General features: G+C 33.1%; 1 protein-coding gene across 1 annotated transcript in view; it reads left to right on the top strand.

The window, feature by feature from the left end:
* LOC137627513 (serine/arginine repetitive matrix protein 1-like) overlaps positions 1 to 7,500 on the top strand; it is a 148,648-nt gene that overhangs the window by 1,379 nt on the left and 139,769 nt on the right. The gene's annotated exons all lie outside the window — the stretch shown is intronic.

Below are 7,500 nucleotides of genomic sequence, written 5' to 3'. Positions count from 1 at the left end.
ATTCTATTGATCGTATCTTGGGGTATTCCATTAACTGTTTTGTGTTCAAAGAAACTTAATGATAACGCAAGCTTTCTTGATTGACTTGATTATGGGATAAATGATGGGTTGACTGAGCAGTCGAAGGCAAGGAGCGTGCAAGGACTAAAGGTGTGAGGTTTTGTTTTATAACTGTTTTATTATTGTTATTGTCTGGGATGTGGGTGTTGATCTAGCTTATTTTGGTGGTCTGTGAGATTTTTATGGCCTGGATGGTATTCTACGGGGTGTTTATATATATATATATATATATATATATATATATATATATATATATATATATATATATATATATATATACAATGTGTTTTTGTGCATTGTTAACGCGCAGACTACATATATCTGTTGATTCGTGTCTTTTCAGTTTTAGTGTTTCTGTGTTAATTAGATTAGGTTTTGTACTTTAATTAACAAGCAAAAATTAAAATAAAGATTATGTTTTATGGTATGGATGTTTTCAATTATTTTTTAATTCTGCTGATGGTAATTTTTCATGATACATATGCATTATCGTAATGATAATGGGAATAGTTATATTATGATAGTAAATGACAGTATGCCTGGCGCTTGTTGTTATAATATTTTTTCTTTTAATATTTAACACAATACTTTATTTCTTCATTGCCTTCATTATATATAATATTTGCTGCTGCACTCATGCATAAATTTTCAGGTATTACCTATAGCATATAGATCTTGAGTTACCCAATGAAATACAATTTTATTTGTATAAAACATTGCTGGTGCTTTTTTTTTTGTAGATGTAAAATTTTTTTTTCCAAATAATTTTTTTCATAAGAGTTTTGTACATCATTAGAAACGCTCTCTCTCCTTCCTTCATATCTGAATGTGACCTTGTTTTTCCATTTGAGTCTATGAAGTACAAAATTTATATTCATTCTGAAAGCCTACTTGACATTCCCACCCAAACCCATGAATACAGCCCTTCTTATGCTTACTAATCATTTAGCCACCACGGCGTTCTTTCAGGAGGGAATTCAACCTTGTGCTACTCTTTTACATCGATGTGTTTATTTATCATCGAAATGTGTCTTCAAGATATACAAACTGTTCCTTCAAAAAAGTTTCTCCTTACTATAGTTGCTGCTTTTGTTCAAACACAAGATAAGCCAAATGCATGTGTTTGCAGTTTCTTCTATCCTACTGAGGCGTTTGCCACATTATCTCATAGAAAAATTTCGCTTAATTATATGCGCACAATTAATTGATTCACAACTACTACCCAGCTATAGTGTCGTTTATTCATCAATAACGTCAATTGTGTGCACAAAGACACTATTTTTTTTACTGTCGGTTTCCATTAGTTGATATTTAAAAAAAATCCTTCATGTACCCTCTTCTACTGTATTCATTAAATAAAGTTTGTTTACAATCAGTGCATCATTCATCAATAAATATCTCGTGCCTATACACCAGCCTATTTTGATTCTATGACAAACGTTTCTGTACGTTTATGCGGCTCTTTTACCAAATTATTACCATCGTATCTCAAACATAATACTATACGTTTTTACTGTATTATAGTTTCGGATAACTTTATAGTGTATAAGATGATTGCATGATTTCTGTATAGCAGCTGGTGTAATTTTTTGAAGTTTTTGTTTGTTTTACTCTTTTTTTAAACTCTCAGTTCATGTGGTTAGATTATTAAGACCATGAAAATGGAGACAATTGCTCAAAGCATGGGAATATCTTGTGGGAATCCTTGTTTTTTTTCTCTCAAGGGAACACAAACTAAATGGAGTAATAGCTTGCGTCTCCAGTAGTAGTTGAAGCGTTATTATGCACTGATTATTGTATACGTGTAGATATTGAAAATAATCTTTGCTATATGTGATATTGATGATAGTTATTGAGAAAAATGTTGTTACTACGTACGTAGGTTGTAGTAAACTATTGGAAACGTCCCTGTCTGGCAATCTGTTGATCAGGGTTTGAGACACGCTCAAGTTCTATAGTTTCTAGTACTGTATGCAACATCACCATACTTGTGAGCAAGGGGTGGGAGGTTTGGGGGAGCTTACAGGTCTACCTGAAGAGTCATCAGCAGCCATTACCTGGCCCTCCCTGGTCCAAGCTTGATGGAGAGGAGCTTGGGCGCTGAAAGTACGTATATATAGTCAGTTTCTAGGACATTGTCCTGTCCGTTGCCTCTGTCATTCATGAGTGACCTTTAAACTGTCCTTTCTCGAGATTTCCTTGGAAAACAGATGCCACTGAAAATTAGTCTTACATTTGAGTAATACAATCATCATAACATACTTGGTATTCTTTTTAAAACACAGTGAAGTTAAACTTAATTTTAGTTAATTTTTTTATACCAAAAAAATGAGTGTGTAAGCTTACTCCGCATACAAATGTTCATAAGCACACATGAGCATAATGTATGTTTAGTTTCTTTTATATATGTATGTTGCTTTTTGTTTTTAGAATCTGGTTTTGTTTTATTGCATATTACTGGAAGTCTTAGTATTCAATGATATTGTAGTAATAAGAAGTAACGTAACTAAAGGAAGCATTTATGTACATTCAATGTGACCAGGGAATGTCTAGTAAGACAGAAGTTTTGCTATTGAACACGCAAGTATTCCTATCCGATGTTATTATTTTTGTGATTAAATTGAAACGGGCAAGTAGATAAGTTTTGCCTTGGCAACTGTAAAACGGAATAAAGAGAAAGACATAAACAGCAAATGCCATTAAGATTATGATTTCAGATGGCCGTCAAACTACCTTTTAAACAGAGATAAGGGTAATAGCTAACACTGAGACAGCAGCTAGTTTTAAATCATTGTTTGTTTTACGCACACTTGTTATCTTTATTGTAACGTCTGGTCTATGCAATTCACAAGCTCCCAGGGGGAATTACTTATTATGTAAATAAAAAATCTTTGACTTTGCAGGAATTGTAACGAGAATTGCTTGTTGTGAGATTTTAAATGCTGCAGGTCATCTGCTGATTAGGACAGTAAGTTTGTTAGAAGTCAGAATTTTCATATAGATAAAATTGCTAAGGTTTTATGGTCGGGTAATGGTTTTTCAAGTTATGTAATGTTCATTGTTACGGGTACTGCTATATTTGTTGTGCTTGCCATTGCAATTGTTATCAGTAATAGCTTGTAAAATATAGTTAGTATCATTCTTTGCGATTTTCATCGGTTGACATCGGTTTTCTCATGTAATTGTTTTCGTAAAGACAGAGACAACAGAGATAAGACTCAAACTAGCAACGCGTAGAGGATTGAAATTACGAAATAAGAAAGTGAGGCTTACTGGGATATTTTTACTAGTCGTTAATTGAATCGGAAGCGTTATTAGAGGAATCAAATTAATAACCATAATTGTAAATGTAACGAGGAAGAACTTTAGATTAGCAACTAGATTAGATGTTATGACATTGGGCACTTATGCCCTCCCGTTCCTCTCCCCAGAGGGTAAACCATCACCCGGAGTAGACCCCATCACTCAAGGCCGGGTCCTGCTGGTTGACTATATCGGGGTTGAATAGCGTTGTATCGAGGCTCTAGCCTGCCCACATTCAACTCTGGGTATGTGTGGGTGTATTTTGAACGCATGTGTGCTTATGTGGGTTTTGAGCTATGTACACATTAACAGTTGTGGGTTGGTAGTACGTTGGAGTGTGCAAATGTTGGGGAACTATTGGCTTAGGGGGCTGGTTGACTGTTGGACTGTCTTATGTCTTGGGGGAGATGCTTCTTTTGCAGATTATCTAATAGTGTTAGAATTCCAACTGTTTACGAATTGCTAACTTAATCAGCCTGAGAAGCCAAATTTGGCCGAATGTATTGGCGGATAACTGGAAAAGAAGCGGAGTGTGTATAGGAGTGAGTGAGTGACTACGTTCCGATATGTGTAGCTTATCATTTGGGGGCTGATTGTTTCTTACATAATGATGAGAGTTGTCTGGATCTCCCCACCCAGCTTGTGAGGACTTGGGGAGGAGTTGAGACACGGGATAATAACATGGGATGAGTGCTATCAATGGATATTATGTCATACTTTTAAGGCAGGGGGTTTGGCTTCTTTGCCGTATATTACCTATTTCATCCTTTGTTGTATAATAGGTCACAAGGGTCACGGGGTCCTATTTATGGAATCAAAGCGTTTTTCTGTTTATTTAAAAAGAAAGTACATTTGGTGTGTATAAATAAGGGGTTTCGATTTTTGCCACTGGTATAAGGAACATATGCATATTATTACTTATTATCAATTCCACTTAATAATTTTAATTTTGTTTAACCTTTGAAGACATACCTTGAAGGTTGCATTGTTTTGAATCTTCTTACGGTTCTTAGTAATATTTGATTGACCACGGTGATAATTTTCGATTTAAAAATTTCATTGGATGATAATAATGTTTTCAATTAAAACATGGTCACCATGAAGAAAATAAAACCTTTCTTTATTGAAGTTGGGATTAAAGATAAGTGCGCCAAGTCCTTTTGGTCTCTTGTACATTTTCTCTTTGGTTGTAACCTTGTAGTAGTAATAGTAGTAGTAATTATAGCACCGCGTCGATGACAATGTAAGTAATACAGGCTTCACTGACAGTTTTTGTTGATATTGTTGTTTGGGAAGTTGTGGGATAAGCTTCTTTGTTATAATCCTTGGGACGGAACGGGCATTCACTTTTTATGTAACATTATTACTGTTAAACTTATTATTATCATTATTGCTATTATTATTAAGTAAAACGTATGATTGAGCGTTGCATGTAAAGGGAATGTTACTGATTTTGATTATAATTACTGAGATCGACAATTATACCCTTTTATTGTGACCAAACAACAAAGATCATGATCTGAGGAGCGTTGAAGTCTCTGAACAGCTTTGGATTCACGACTCAAAAAGACTGCACTAACATTGTTGGGCTGTTTTCGATATGCATTGATTATATTTTATTATAGTGTGTGTGTTCATCACTCGTCATTATAGTTTTCGTTGATTAGAAAACATTGGTTGCTGATTCTTTCCAAAGTTTTTAATTATTATGTATATCATATTTTTAACGTTTTACTCTGACATTGGGTGTGTTGCTCCTTTACCTATTTTTATATTTTATTTTGTTTATAGTATTATTTGTATTTCTGCATTGCGTTCAAACTTTTATCCTTATTAGTCTAGATTAATGTAAATAAATTCAGACATTTTCCTCTTTTCATTGATTAATTGGATTCTGTTCATTAAACAGTTCTTACGACAGTTTTATGTAGAGTATCGGTCACTCCTTGATATGATACTGTTTATCAGCATCCTTCTGTGTTTCTTAATTATAATTGTCTGTTCTCTCCTTCCTTCTTGCACCTTATACTCTATCTCCTCGTTCACTGTTAATTTTCATCATAATTCGTTATATGTTCTCTTCCCTTATCCCTTTTTACTCACCTCGTCCAATATCGCCTACCCATTGTCTTTGTTTCCCATTTTTTTCCTCTGCTACTAAGTATACCGTTTATTACATTTCCTCACTTCTTCCTTTTAGTATGATTTTCCTCCCTCTTACTTCCTTTCTTATCCTTTCTTCCTTCTCCTCATCCTATGCTTTTCTCTTTCCCCTTAACAGCTTCTGTTGTGTTCTGCATGCTAAGCTTCATCTCCGATGCTAGTCACTCCCTAACCCCCTCCCTCTGTCGCTGATGCCTTCGACGCAGTTCACATGGAAGTAAACAGTATGCTAGACTGCTTAATCTCTCTCTCTCTCTCTCTCTCTCTCTCTCTCTCTCTCTCTCTCTCTCTCTCTCTCTCTCTCTCTCTCGCATATTAATATATTAGTTTACCTGTTATTTCCTTGTTTTTATAGCTTTCTTTGTCGGGGTTTTCCAACCAACTATTGTTTTACTTTTCTTTTTATACATAGAAAATAGCATATCGCATTTATATCTGAATAGAAACCGAGGAGAAAAGGATTTTTACTGAGAGAGAGAGAGAGAGAGAGAGAGAGAGGAGAGAGAGAGAGAGAGAGAGAGAGAGAGAGAGAAGCCATTAGATTTACTTGTTTATATTAATGAAAAGTTGGAAGTTCCCGGGAGCGCCAAATTCAAACCACGACGCGTTTGTGGGAGGCATCCGGAATGCATTTTCCTAAACCTCATGTTGATTGCTGTTATAATATTTGCGTACAATGGTCTCCTACTTTTAGTAGTCTTTGCTCTTTTCTGCTTTTATCAAGCTGTTCTTTTCTCTTCCAGATGTCTGTGGTGAAGCTCTTTTTTTTCAAATCTGTGTTTACTTATTCAACAGATCTGTTGATCTGTTTATTCTTGCCTTCATAACATTCCCCGGTACCGCTATTTTCATACCTTCCCCTTTGTTCGCTTGCTGAGTAAGCAGAATGTTTCACTCTGTGTTTGCTACAATTTCAGCTGTGCTTTATAAGATTTTTTTTTGGCTCTATTTATTAATCCATAAATATACAAAACAAGAAAATACAGTTCGTTTATTTTTTTTCACGTATTACAAATAATATTTGATAAATTTGCTTCCTAATTTCTTTTGTTTTTTGTTTTATCAATTTGTATGATACACTGGATGAAAATGTATCTCATACAGTTTATATATATATATATATATATATATATATATATATATATATATATATATATATATATATATATATATAGTATATATATATATATATATATATATATATATATATAAACGATATAATATATATGTTTTTCAAATATATCTCAAATACCTTATAATATAAAATTTGCTCTGGCTGGGGGAAAATAGTTTTTCTCATAAGAATTCGTGGCCGGCCAAGGATTCAAACCTTAGCAGAGTCGAAATTGAGGTGGTAATTCGACTCTTATACCATTACTTCGATATTAAAAGGCATTTAAGGCTTATTTGAAGGATGAAAATTAACAGTGTTAGTAGAAAAGTTATCAATATTTATATATATATATATATATATATATATATATATATATATATATATATATATATATATATATACATATATATATACACACACACACAGATATATATATATATATATATATATATATATATATATATATATATATATATACAGTATGTATGTGTGTGTGTGTGGTGTATGGGCACATATGCCTTTTTACAAGTAATCAACGTGCATGTTACGCTGTATGGAAGAATTAAAATCTTAAAATTTCTTAATTAGGTGACATTTTCAAGTGTTCAGAAAAATGTAACTGGTTTGTATATATATGTATATGTATATGTTTGTATATATTTATGTAATATATATATATATATATATATATATATATATATATATATATATATATATATACACATACATAAATACATACATACAGTATTTATAAATTGAGTGTAAGAATATATGTATATTTTTCGTAATACTATTTTTCCCCTCTTGAGGGGGATGTAGCCAAGAAGTCAGAGAGCCTTTTGGTTTTCAGAAAGTCTCTA

The sequence above is a fragment of the Palaemon carinicauda genome, chromosome 2 (genome assembly GCF_036898095.1).
Source record: "Palaemon carinicauda isolate YSFRI2023 chromosome 2, ASM3689809v2, whole genome shotgun sequence".
Lineage (NCBI taxonomy): Eukaryota > Metazoa > Arthropoda > Malacostraca > Decapoda > Palaemonidae > Palaemon > Palaemon carinicauda.
The sequence above is the reverse complement of the archived record's forward strand: the minus strand, read 5'-3'. Positions and strand labels throughout refer to the sequence as shown.